This window comes from Sorghum bicolor, chromosome 6 (genome assembly GCF_000003195.3).
Source record: "Sorghum bicolor cultivar BTx623 chromosome 6, Sorghum_bicolor_NCBIv3, whole genome shotgun sequence".
In the NCBI taxonomy this organism is placed as follows: Eukaryota; Viridiplantae; Streptophyta; class Magnoliopsida; order Poales; family Poaceae; genus Sorghum; species Sorghum bicolor.
Genome location: NC_012875.2, coordinates 44,316,248 through 44,330,063, shown reverse-complemented (window position 1 = coordinate 44,330,063; position 13,816 = coordinate 44,316,248). Strand labels below are relative to the sequence as shown.

Here is a 13,816-nt window from a genome sequence, read left to right as displayed (position 1 = left end):
ACTAAAGCTAATAGCCTCATTATTAAATAATAAGTCAACTTTACGTTTCCACAATTAAGTATAAATAAGTTGTCATGGTGGGCTGGGCCAAGCTAAATTTTGGGCATGAGCTAGATGGAGGTGCTGCGCCTGAGCTAGGTATGCATGGGCTTATTTTTTTAGCGTCACATAGATCTACGCTGTATCTGGTTTTAGCGACAGACGAGCTAACACTAAATATGAATACCTATAGCGACAGACAATTAATCACTAAATAAGAAATTAGCGTCAGATAGTTTCTAAGTTATCTTTAGCGATAGATTATCCATCGATAAATATAAATTTTAGCGTTAGATGTTTGACGATGATACGGTGTTGTGGTGTAGCAAGTTCGTATGGTGCCTTTTATTTATGTTCTATCCCATCACTAATGGCATATTACTCTGATGTCATATCAGGTGTGTATGTTTCCTAACTTTTTCTTAATGAAACATGTGCTAAGCAGATTCTTAGAAAAATTTGCAAAGCTTTCATTTGTTTGTGAGAGAAAATATTTCCCATCTTAGCAATAAATTAACTAAGTGTTGTCCTAAGTTAAACTATTTTAAAATTGACCAATTTTATATAGAAGAAAACTAACAAATGAAAATATATTTTATGATATATTTAATAATATTGTTTTGTGTCAAAAATATTTGTACTCTTTTCTACGAATCTAGATAAACTTAAGATAATTTAACTTAATTTGGATAACTTTAGAAAATATATTTGTTTTGAGAGTAGGAGCCTGATGACTCAAGACTGAAGTCACGCTTTTGTGATCAATTGATGCTAGCTGCTTGTCCTCCTCGAGGTGGTGTCCATGCTACTAATGAGAACGAAAATAATACTCCCCCCATCCCAAATTATAAGTCATTTTAAGAATCTTGGAGAGTTAAATCATTTCAAGTTTGACCAAATTTATATAATAGGATAATAACATTTATGATATTAACTAAGTATCATTAAGTTCTTTATTAATTATATTTTCATAGTATATCTATTTGATGCCACAAAACTTTATAATTTTTTTCTATAATTTTTCATAGTATTTTCTATAGTATTTTTCATAGTATTTTGTATATTAACTTGAGATGATTTAACTCTTCAAGATTCTTGAAATGACTTACAATTTGGGATGGAGAGAGTAGCAAATAATTATGAGGGGGGTCCACTACTGCCATGGCTCAGTCAGCGCTGCTCGAACCATGCGCGGGGCTACGTATCAAGAAAATTTTCATGATTTTATTCAATCTAAGGCTGGATTACAAGTTGGATATTGAAGAACAAAGTACACGGCCTAGTTGGCCATAAAAAGATACAAACACTTTTAGTGCTACCTGAGCGGCAACAGTAACCTCGACGCACCTGGCTTCACGGTCAGACGCACAGTGCATGCATCAAGGTCTGGGTAAGACAGAGCAAAGATTCCTAGCCTACATCTTTAGGTAGCCCGTAGAGATAAGGACAATGCTTTCGGGGCCACGCTGCAAAGTCAAGTGTGAAGAATTACCAAGGAACCGAGCTGAAACTCTATATCCAACCATCACAAGGATTCTTTTAGGTGTACCTGATATCACTATTCGTCTATTTGGCTTTGGAGAGGTTACTTGACTACACCTTTTAGGATGTCTCAAAGATCCTATAGTTGACTATGGGTAGTTGGTTTAGGCTCAGGGGCTGTGGGATATATATCCTCAACAAATGCATTCAAATTTCTTTGAAAGGAATTGGAGTAAATGCAAAATGGACCCTCTAGCTCTTTATGCTAAATAACAAGAGGCTCGGGGGCTACACTCCTAAAAAGTGCACACCACTCGGACCCTTCAAGAGCACTTCATGGTTTCTCTCAAAAAGAACTTGGATGTTGCTTAATTCTACTAGACCAAGTCCTGAAGATTTAAGATGACTTCCAATATTAACCATGAAGAGTTCGGGGGCTTGACGAACTAGGATCCTAAGGATTCCTCATAGGGCTGACTACTCACCATGGGCTTAGGATGGCCCATGGTCAACTTGAGGAAACATGGCAAGGTGGTGCATACTCCAAGATATATAAAGGATTGACCTAGTCAGACTCTAGGAAAGTTAGCTTGTATAATAGAACTAGAACTCTTCTATTGTAGCTGACTAGGACTCAACATATGCGCCTGCCCTCTGGAGTATATAAAGAGAGGTAGGAGCACCCATTGTAACACAATCATACACAACAATCCAACACAAAGCATCATTCCTAACGGGATGTAGGGAATTACGCTATTCAGTGGTCTAAACCAATATAAATCGTTGTTTTTGTGTTCACCATCAAGTTTAGCTCTTACCGAAGCCCACCATTCAACATTTCGGGTAGCCCCATAATGTGTTGCTGGTCATCAAACACTGACACCACCACAGCTGCCAGAGCTGCCACTACTTTGGCCACTACCATCACCACTGCTGAGGCCGAGGGTGCTGTGCAAGTTGGGTCATCGGGACACATTGCCATCGTTCCATCGATGTGCGGGTGGAGACCTAATTTGCCACATAGGGAGAGGAAGAAGGCTGACCAACGGGTGAATTTAGGGAGCTTCAACTCGAGGGTGATCGACACATGAGACTTGATGGCGATGGTGGCTATGGTGGGATGTTGAAGGCTGGTGCAAGATCTAATCCAGAGGAGGAGTTGGTGAGGGTTGTAGACGTGGTGCTAGGCGTCGATGCCATCATCATCTTAGAGATAGGGGAGATGGCGGTGACATATGCAATCCAGCACTAACGGCTAGATTGTAAAGAGGTGGGGAACAGAGGAGAGGCGTGGCCTAGTGAAAGTCCTAGTTTGGTTTTGGATAATTGATGAAACCCTAGTACTAACCTCTATACTAAGTATGTGTAGTCTTAATGAGGTGAGTACATGCCAAGTGATGGAGCAAGCGATGATCATGGTGATGATGGTGATGACCATAAGATGATCAAGTGCTCAACTTGGAAAAGAAGAAAGAAAAAAACAAAACTCTATGGAGTTCAAGGCAAATGTATTGCTTAGGGTTTTGGTTTTGGTGATCAAGACACCATATAGGGTGTGATCACACTTAGAATAGATAGCCGTACTATAAAGAGGGGAATTCTTTGGCTAAGCGGTTATCAAGTGCCACTAGGTGATATTGTTTATGTGCATGCATTTAGAACCTAGTGAGCTAACCTAACTCCTTCGAAGAAAATGATTATGAAAATGCTAACACATGTGCACTTGTTGGTACACACTTGGTGGTGTTGGCACCCTTTGAGAAGGAGGTGGAGGTTGAAGGGTAGAGAGGGGTTTGGGTTCCTCTCGTGCCGGTGGAAAGTTTGGAGAAGTCGCGGAATTGTTTCTCGCTGAGAAATACTCACTAGACGCTGGTCGCAGAGGCACCAGACGCTGAGCCTGTGCATCCGATGTGCTATTAGTGCCTAGCTGTGTTAGGGTTAGGCACCGAACGCCAGGCACCGGACGCGGGTTAATCCCTGTTGGCGAGTCTGGTACTGCCTGACTTCTACGGGTGACTCTGACTGAGAGCACCGAACGCTCAGGGCGCGTCCAGTGGTGCGAGTCCGGTGGTCCCACGTTTTGCAAATCTCTCTGAGTAAGGGACTAGACGCTCAGGAGTGAGTCCGGTGCTTGTGTGTTTTGCAGACCTCTCTGCGCACGTGACTGGTGTGCACCGAACGCGTCCGATGCTAACTTGAGCGCGTCTGGTGGTTCGTATTTGACCGTTATATATCAACGCACCTGGTTCAAAAGGTTGACACGTGGCTTCTTCTGGTGCACCGGACGCAGGGTTTGTGCATCCGGTGGTCACTGGCTGTGCGTCCGGTGGCCCCGTGTTTTGCCCAGTGAAGGAGCCAATGGCTCTATTTGTTTGAGAGAGTTATAAATATGTGTTGACCGGCTTAGGGCTCACTCTCTTGGCATTCTAGCATACTTGATATCCTTGTGAGCCTAAGCAAACACCTCCCACTCATCTCCTTCATAGATTAAACATCTTTGTGAGATTGGAGTGATTTCAAGTGCATTTGCTTGAGTGATTGCATCTAGTAGCACTTGGGGATCGTTTTAGCTGTGGTTTTCTTGTTACTCTTGGTGGTTGCCGCCACCTAGACGGCTTGGAGCAGCGGAGGAGCATTGGCATGAGTTGGTGATTGTTCGTGGCCATCTCCCGGTGATTGTGAGGGGTTTGTGCCTACCCCGGCGGAGAGCCAAAGGCAACTCTAGTGAATTGCTCGTGTCATTGAGCTACCACACTTGTGGGTAGGTTCTTGCAGTGTCCTAGTGAGGACAAGGTTCGTGCTACACCTTTTAGCCGCCGAACCACCAAGTGTTGGTCGACACAACAGGGACGTAGCGTGCCGGCAAGCACGTGAACCTCGGGAGAAAAATCGGTGTCTCAATTGTGATTGATTGACATTCTCTCGGTGCTTATTTGTTCATATATCGGTGATTGGCTCATCCCCTACACGGTGGTATAAATATCTCTTCCTCTCCCTTTACTTACCATAAAATAGTATAACTAGTTTAGTTGCTAGTCTTGTTTTGTGTAGTTAAGCTCACTAGTGTAATTTGTAGAGACTTAGTTCTTGTGTGCCTAGTGATTATAACAACAAGAATTGTTGGATAGGTGGCTTGCAAACACCCCATTAGAGTTAGAGCAAAAAGCTTCACTTTGTTATTTACTAACATCTTGCTCTAGTGAGTTTGTAGAATTTTAAATAGGCTATTTACCCCCTTCTAGCCATATTAGGACCTTTCACCCAGAAAGTGGGTGGTGTAGTAGCACGAGGAACAGTGTGGTTGAGGATTGGTGCCATGCTAGGGTTAGGGTGGGGTGGGACATGACCTAGGCCCAAGTCTTTGATACCATTTAGTAAGGTATTGGGGGAATCACCATGCACCCGTTGTGTGTGTGTGTGTGGGTGGGGGGGTGCCTTTCATATGTATATATATCTATGTATAGAGGGAGTACAACTTGTACTACAAGGACAACATGTGGTACAAGAAGCTAGGCTATACAATTATCCTAATAGAAGGTTTGGGTGTTAATAACAATAATTGTTGATAGTCAACGTGGGGTACATAGAGGCCTGTTTATGAGACACAGTTACTAACTTTATTTGTATGACAGGACATATTGGCACATTGAAGCCCGACATGTTACATATCTTAGGGTATGTAGAAATATTACATGTTACACAAAAAACAGATTTGTCTATACACCACAAGACAAAATATTACATGTTACAGAAAACAAATTTAATTGCATAACAACTGATAGACATTTCATGGATTGTTGAATTTGCTGAAAAGCTACAGATTACTCTCCCGACTGATATGAGCCACCTACGGCAACAGCATAGAGTAGCTTTGGCATTGGAGGAATTTCTGGTTCGCATATTCCCTCGAGAAATTGTACCACCTCAATCATTGTGGGCCGATCAAACTCACGATCTTGGATGCACCAACATGCGATTTTGCAAACCCTTTCAACTTCTGCCATGTTCACTTCGCCATGCAAGTTTGCATCCACAATGCTCAAAATGTCTCCATGGACAAGCTTGTGTGCAACTTGCACAGGTAGATAGTCACCTTGGCCTTCAATATCACTAGATGAATGTTGGATAGAGTTCCTCTTTCCTGATATGATCTCTAGCAAGACCATCCCATAGCTATAAACATCAACTTTGGGAGTAATAGGTGTTCCACTGATCCATTCTGGAGCAAGATATCCGATAGTTCCTCGCATTGTAGTCACAACATGGCTGAAATCCCTCCCGAGAAACTTTGCCATCCCAAAATCTGCGATTTTTGGAACAAATGATGCATCCAGAAGTATGTTCTGTGGTTTGATGTCACAGTGTATGATGCAGTCTCGACAACCATGGTGCAAGTATGCTAGACCTCTAGCAACTCCAATAGCTATTTTGTATCTAATGTTCCAATCTAAAGTTGTACCATAACTTTCGAATAGATGAGAATCCAGGGAGCCATTTGGCATGTGCTCATACACAAGTAACCTCTTATTACTTTCACAGCAAAATCCGACCAATTTCACTAAATTTATATGTTGAATGATTCCAATTGAATTTACTTCTGCCCTGAATTGCTTCTCTCCTTGTCGAGCGCCATCGAGCCTTTTCACTGCTATGACAATCGACCCACTTAGGCATCCCTTAAATACAGAACCAAAACCACCCGCACCTAGCTTCTCTGAGAATTTTTTTGTTGCATCTTGCAAGTCAGAATATTTGAATGCAATTATGCCAACACTACCATTATCATTGTCTACTATGGGTCTAGACCACTTCCCATTTCTCCTCCAAATCAATATGATGAGAATAAAGGCCAAAGCAGCAATGCTTGTGCCAACGGAAACACCAATGACCATGCCACTCCTATTGCCTTTCCCGCTCTCTAACTCTACTGCAGCAAGGCGAAGGTAAATCATTTCTTCATTACCGTCAGTAGCTACATTAAGTAACTCATCATGCCAGATAGAGCAACCATTTTTTCCTTATGAATATGCAGTGCAAGAGCAAATATTCAAACAAACTCGTGCACATTCTTCGGCGCTTGATGCATTTGGCATGATCTTGCCATTCTGGGGCAACCTAATGCCTGGCATAGAGTAGAATTTGTCTGCCATACCTGTTTTGTTTCCATCATCAGCGCGACACTTCTTCAGTGGAGTATTTCTGATGCACCCGCCTGTTCTGTTCTCTGTCTCCCAATCCGCAGGTGATCTTAGAGAGAATCCCTTCATGCAACTGCAATAAGGATCTGCATTTGAAGTGCAGACCGTGAAAGGGCCACAGACAGCATACACATCACATTGACGTGCTGGAAGGTTGTTCACTGTCATCCAAGCCTGCCCGGTCCAAACGCTCGCTCGGTTTTGACCAGAGACTAGAAGCGTAGTGCGTATGATTATGCTGTCATCAAATATGTTGTAGGTGAAGTAAAGCTCTTGGTCGTTGTTGACGAAGGTATAATTGGCTATACCACCGGTACCTAGGCCTGCAGACATCTCTGGTATCGCACTGAAGAATCTACCATTCCACGTGCTGGACCAATACACAATAGATGAGTTCCATAGCATCCTGACAATCCCATCGTGGTCCATCCTCGTGAAGTATATACCTGAGGCCTTGTTTAGTTCCCATCAAAAACCAAAAATTTTTCAAAATTTTTCGTTACATCGAATCTTGCGACACATGCATGGAGCATTAAATATAGATAAACATAAAAACTAATTGCATAGTTTGCCTATAAATCGCAAGATGAATTTTTTAAGCCTAGTTACTCCTGTCAAATAAAAACGAAAGTGCTACAGTATCTCTAAACAAGGCCCATAGGCAGCCTTGCAGTAATAAGCAATCTGTCGTCGTATCTGCAACGACTAGCTCAAAAAAATAGAAAACTACTGTTGGCGTACGGTGCAAGTTATGACCTATCTTCCTTCTCTTTTTAGATAATAGAGCATCTCCTACAATCTTTTTTTACACTTCTTGAGTAACATACACTATATATGTGACAAATTTGGTCAACTTTGAGACCCTCTATGAGTAAAAATTGATGTGCAAAGCTTTCATATGTTTGTGAGAGAAAAAATATTCCTCATCCTAGAAATAAATCAACTCTAAGTGTGGTCCTAAGTTAAACTATTTTAAATTTGACCAATTTTGTATAGAAGAGTACAAACATCTATGACACCAAATATGTATAATGAAAATATATTTTATGATGTATTTAATGATTTTTGTGTCATAAATATTTGTGTTCTTTTCTATGAATTCGGACAAACTTAAAATAGTTTAACTTTGAATAACTCTAGAAAATATATTTATTTTGGGAGTAGAAGCCTGATGACTAAAGAGTGAAGTCAAGCAATTGATTCTGATTGTCGTCTTCGAGCTGGTGCCCATGCTACTAATTAGAATGAAATAACAACAAATAATTATTATAGTTGTCTTCCCCTCTTGCCTGATAGAGAGGACGCCACCTGGTGGCCGTCCCCAGCACACGGTGGCGCCTCCACTGGCTATGACCTAGACACCGGCGACCCCCTCCCCCTCCCTTTCCCCCTCCATTCCCTCCACGACCCTCACAAAAGCCCCGCCTCCGGTGCCATTTCCGGCCACAGATCTGCCTAGGTCAGATGAGCCGCCCCCTTCCCGGTGCCGCCACCATCGGCTCCCGACCCAAAGCCATTGACCCTTTTCTCCCTCCTCCGGTGCTATGCACACCCTAGCTATACGGTGATGCGGACGACGACACTAGTGGCACTCGTGGGATGGCTGCCCGACCATCACCGTCAATTGCGGGCCCATTCCAAGACCACTAGCGTCTGTAGATGTGCTGCCCCCACCTCCCTCCGCTAGAGAGCTCGGCATAGCCACCTGCTAGCATGCTGGCAGTGCCGATGCAGCCAGCCCAATGTGTGCCTGGCCATCCCAGCGAACCTAGGTCTCGATGCACGCAACCTCCCCAATACAATGGGTCTGCCTTAGATTAGAGCAGTCATCCACTACCTCCCTAAACCCCTACCTCAATGCTGCTCGTTGACAACTATAGCCATAGACGACATCACCGTTGCTTGCACGAGCTCGACTTTGATCCATCATCGTCAACGGCACACGTGGTTACCAAGGTGGGCTGCCAGGGCGGCAATGGCGGGAGGCGGTGCCATTAGCACACACATGACTAAAGGCAGAGGAAGCAAAGCAGACCGCATCCTCAGCTGGTGTGCGGCCTACCACCTCAGTTGATCTATGGTTGTCTCCCTACTCGCCCTCACCCCAGCCACCATGGACGAGCCTCACCCCAATGCCGTTGGGTGGTGGTAGATCCTCTCCTATCATGAAACACAACCTATGCCCATCTTGGTTGAGAAGCAGCTTCTCCATTCCCGAAAGATCCCCATAGAGCTTCAAGATAGATGTTTCTATTGCCTTTCCTACTCACACTGAGTAGCAACCTACAAGTTGCCACGACGTTGTCTGTGCTGCCACAACTCTTTTGGCACCTTGCCAAGGTCTACAAGCAGCCCAAGCATGTTGTGATGTTAGTGACAAAGGGTGGTGACTGACCACGCCATTCTACTCATGGTGGCAAGGACCTGATGACAATGATGGCAACATCGGAGTAAGCAAGTGGGGGACATCGGCTTGGGCGTGCCTGTTGACTACGCCAATAATGCGACTACCACTACTGCTACACTTTGCTTCCCTGAGCCAAATACACTAGTGTTGGAGATATTGAAAGTCATAGTTTGGTTTTGGCTAATTGATGAAACCTAGTGGACTAACCTTATGCTCTAAGTGCTATGTATGAAATATGTAGGTCCACATCCATGGTGGAACTAGATGGCACTCAAGGCGATTGAGATGGCCATGAGATAGTGATCAAATGCTCCATATTTGGAAAAGATGAAAAACAAAAACAAAAACCTATGAAGCTCAAGGCAAAGGTATAAGATAGAGCTTTTGTTTTTCTAGTCAATATGCAATAGAGTGCGTAATCAGGTTTAGGATAAATAGTTGTACTATGAAAAGGGGAAAACTCATGGTAATTGAAGTTATCAAGTGCCACTAGATGAAGTGATCATTGCATATGCACTAGGACCTAGTGAGTGCTAACAAACCCTTAGAAAATGCTAACACACGTGCGCAAGTGTTTGGGACACTTCTATGTTGGAACATGAGAGCACGTGTAAAGAGTTGCATTTGGAAAAGGAAGAAGTAGAGGCCTAGCCTTGGGTCAATGTGAGTCAAGACCCTAGGCAGCTCAATGCTTCTAGCTGAGTTAGACCTTAGCGAGCAATGTTGGACTAGTTGGTCTCAATGGTCCGACTATGGAGAAGACACGACTGTGGGAGTTGGACCAAAGTAAGCAAGGTGGTTAGACTGGTTGGTGACACTATTCACCAGTCCAACCCCAAACCTAGCAAAGGCAGTGCACAAGCTTGACACATGGTGAAAAGTTTGTGGGAGTCAAACCACTCATCGACTAGACCAAAGTTCAACTTAATCTACACTCTCTAGACCTCTCTGTTAGGCGTCGGACATTGGCACAAAGTGGTCGGACTGGTGCTCTAGCGTAGTCCAATGGTGTTATTGCAAGCACAGGTAGAGGGCTGTTGGGGCTCCAATGGTCGACTTGATTTGAGCAAGAGGCATGGCATCTCTTGAGTGGGTGTGCATGGCATCGAACTAGACCCAAAGTGGTTTGATGACCCGTGCAAATGAGTCTGACCGCCGACTGAGTGTGGCAACAACTAGTTGGAGTTCTTGGGCTCTATTTAAGGCACTTGGGTGGCTTGGGGAGGTGCTCTTGGCTCCATAATGTAGTGATACACCTTGTGAGCATACTCAAGCCTTTACCACTCATCTAGCTCATGTGTTGACCATCCAAAGTGAGTTGGGAGTGATCCAAGACTATTTGCTTGAGTGACTGCATTTAGTGGCACTTGTGATCATGTTGCTGTGGGGTTTCTTATCTTGGTGGTTGCTGCCACCTACACGGCTTGGAGCAGCGGTGATTGTTGAGCGGGCATTGGTGATTGTTGCCGACTCCAATCATGGTGTTTCTGAAGGGTTCTTGCGCCTATTCCGTACGCGAGATCACGAAAGGCAACTCTAGTGGAATCGTGGCTTGTGGATCCTCTCTTGTGTTAGTTCTTATGGTGCCCAAGTGGTGGGCTGGACGTGTGATGCCTATTAACGCATGAGCGACCAAGTGAGTATATCTCCACAACGTCGACGTAGGTTGCCGATAAGCAATCAAACCATGGGGATATATTTTGTGTCACATTGTTTCTTGGAATTTTTTATTGACACTTGCCCAGTTTGGTATTGGTTACTGCTCTCGCACTTACTTTCACATATCTACTGTAGTGCTTGTTTGTTTGAGTAGCTAGTACAATAGCCAGTAGTTATAACGAGTTTGTTCTTAGTTTCCTAGGTTGCTCTCTAGCTTAGTTGTTTAGTAGTTGTATTGTAGGTCTAGAGAAAAATTGCATTAGCACCCCTTATTGTCTAACCTCTTTGCTCTAGTATTCTTGTAGAATTTTAAATTAGGCTATTCACACCTCTCTAGCCACTTAGATCCTTTCAGCTGTGCATAAGCGCGGAGGCTCCCACGTGGGTCGGCCCTATGCTAGAGGAGCTCACTGCCTCACTTGTTGTGAGTTGCCTAGTAGGAGCACCACCGACTGGGTGCTCGCCAGCTTCGGCAATAGCCGGTTAGGAAGAGGACGCGTCCCGAGTGGACACCCGCTCTCTGGTGAAGGCTGCCTAGTGGACAACGAACTTGCCTTCGATGTCGCCTAAGTAGTGTTGCCAAGAGTCATGCTGCCACAGGCAGGATAGTCCGATGTCATGGATGACGAGACACTCTTAGACCCAGTGCTGGTTGGGCAGCCACCCTGTGATGTGCGACAGTCATGGCTGTCATGGATGATGTCAATGGTACTCCATCTCCTCTAACATGCTCGGGGCGCCTCAAGTGCTTCACCGAGTGAATCATAAAGAGGAGGGAGCCGACACTCCTAGAGCTGCCCGAAGTTGGTTGAAGCCACGACGATCATCCACCGCCCATGCTCCCCATGTGGAGCAAGCGAATAGCGCGTAGAGCATATCTTATATCCTAGTGCCAAAGCGATGTGAGTACCTTGTGATGAAGCGTATGGGACTAACCCGCGAGATGCCATCTCCATTGACGTTGACCCTAAAGGCATACAAAGATATCTTAATGGTGACCACTGATATGCAAGTACTGCGTAAGTTGTTCCCAGCGGACAATGAGGTGGGCAGGCGCAAGCAGTGCCGCCGCCACTCGAAGGTCTGGGAACAGGCCTCCTAGTCGGCAGCGCTAGTTCATTATCCAATGTAATAACATATCTTGCAGGACACTAGAAAGGATCTGAGTGTCCATGTACAATCTCTTTTGACACCCTAGGGCGCCACTAAGGCGTGTTGTATTGAACTTTTCTCTACCTTAATAGTTAATACAAAAACACGCAAACCTTTGGCATGATTGAGAAAAATTGTTATAGTTGTTTCTTTTCGCATCTTCCAGACTACTAATACTGTCAGTCAACGTAATATGATCAATTGATGCTGCTTGTCCTCTTCTGAGGTGATGCTCATGCTACTAATGAGTAACGACAAATGATTATTAGGTGTTCCGTATCTCATCTTCTAGTATACTTTCAGTAAACGGATAACGGTTGACGTTCGGCTAGTGCGTTGCTAGCAGCCTGGACATATATATACTTTCAGTAAACGGAAAGTGGTTGACTTTCTGCTGGAGAACTCATTTTCTAGTGCGTTGCTAGCAGCCTGGACAATTATTAGAAGGCGCCAGCCAGAATCACACACGTACGCATAATGGTGGCCAGCTGCACCTATGCAAAGGCGGCTGTCCAGTAGTTGACCGAAGCCTGATCCAATCAACATTAGTTTACTTAGCCCTTAATCATAGAGTATGCAACATAGGTCTGGTGGAATGAACTTCTAACGTCACTGGGATTGGGAAGTATTGGCCGTTCCATGCCCGTTTATAATTCCGAGTTTGGACAAGTCAACATCCAACAGAATTATATATGCCATGTGACTGGAATCCACATCTGTGTATGGGTGGGGTAGAGGTTCAAGAATTTTCTCGATGCGTGTGAGAAGATCTTCTTCTAAAGCATAATACCCGGAACTGTCTTATCCCGCGGGTTCGAGTTTTTTTTTTTTTTTTTTTTTTTTTTTTTTTTTTTTTGCACAATGGTTATAGCTGGCTTCTCACGCTCTAACAACTGTCTATGCACCTTGTACTTATGAAGGCAAACATGAGCTGTTGAAATAGTCTCATAATATTCAAATGGCTGATGATTACAAGTAAGAGACTAATAAACTTGGTATCGCACTCTCAAGGACAGATTATATACTTATATAGCAGTACACACTACTACACAGAATGGTGCTGGCTGGGCGCGATCGGCAGCGTATGTATTAGGGCGGTGGCAACATGTGTTTCTCAGGGGCAGCAACTGTTGGGCAACGCCATGTGTTGGTTGGTGCCTTGGTGGTGGCAGCGTTTATCAGGCGGGTGGGAGATGCTGGTGCAAGGTTACACGACGGCGCCTCGTCTGCTTGGTGGTTGGTTATTTAGCCTAACCCCTTTTTTGCATTTGGTTCATGTGTAGGATTATGTAAGGCCCACGAACAAACTTGTGTGGCAATACAACTAAGGGGCTTGTTTGGCACAGCTCAACTTCACTAGTAAAACTGCTTTTTTAGAAAATAGCTTCATGAGTGACTTTCTAGATGAAGCTGAGCTGTTTTGGAGAAAGTATTTGACAAAATAGCTTCATCAACTACTTCATGCATAGTTGAGAGAGAGAAATGAGGGAGAAGCTGCAATAAGCTACTTTTTTCCAGCTTCATCTCAACTTATGTCTTTGTGAGAGAAGAGGAAAAACAACTTCATCTATGAAGCTGTTTTGAAAATAAGTGTTTGGCAAAAAAAAAACAGCTCACACAACAGCTCATGAAGCTATTGTGACCTCTACCAAACAGACCCTAATACTTGCAATGAGATCCAACATTGCAACATATGTAATCGGTAGAAATAGAACCTTGTGATGCAACGGATCATTTTTTTCGTTGCAATATATAGCATGGCAACACAATTAGTTCGTGGTCATATTGAAAACTAATCGCAAAACCATCATTAGAATAATGGTGGCAACAATAACTTGTTATAGCAACACGAACTCACTATTAACACAAGTATTTACAC

General features: G+C 44.0%; 1 pseudogene; it reads right to left on the bottom strand.

Annotated features, from left to right (window-relative positions):
* On the bottom strand, nt 5,343–7,124 carry LOC8073020 (annotated as a pseudogene).